A 337-nucleotide genomic window follows, 5' to 3' on the forward strand; every position below is an offset into this window, starting at 1 on the left:
TGAGGGATTTAAATTGGGAATAAATTGGATTTTGGGGGGAATTAAACAGGAATTTTGGGGGGATTTCGAGGGAATAAATTGAATTTTATCATTTAAATGTTATGCAAATGAGGGTGGGCGTGGCTAACTGCTGTCCCTGCCCCCTTTTTCTCTCAGCTGGGGGCGGAGACGGGCGTGGCCTCGCCCGGGGGCGGGGCCGTGCGGCAGCTGCTGAGGCTCCTCCCCCTTTTCTTCCTGCCCTTCATCCTCCACTTCCCCGCGGTCAGTCGGGGGGCGGGGCCTAACGGGGAGGGGGCGGGGCTTAGAGGGAGGGGAGGGGCTTCGGGGGAAGGGTCGC

The 337-nt window shown here is 59.1% G+C and overlaps 1 long non-coding RNA gene across 1 annotated transcript in view; it reads left to right on the forward strand.

The window, feature by feature from the left end:
- The window catches only part of LOC113942009, a 2,333-nt gene extending 2,069 nt beyond the window's left edge, over window positions 1–264 (forward strand). The window contains exon 3 of the long non-coding RNA XR_003525819.1: window positions 157–264. This is a non-coding gene — a long non-coding RNA (uncharacterized LOC113942009). The remainder of the gene's footprint in view (window positions 1–156) is intronic.
- The last annotated feature ends 73 nt before the right edge of the window (window positions 265–337 follow it).

The sequence above is a fragment of the Corapipo altera genome, unplaced genomic scaffold, assembly GCF_003945725.1.
Source record: "Corapipo altera isolate COAL_440 unplaced genomic scaffold, ASM394572v1 58154, whole genome shotgun sequence".
Taxonomy (NCBI): Eukaryota; Metazoa; Chordata; class Aves; order Passeriformes; family Pipridae; genus Corapipo; species Corapipo altera.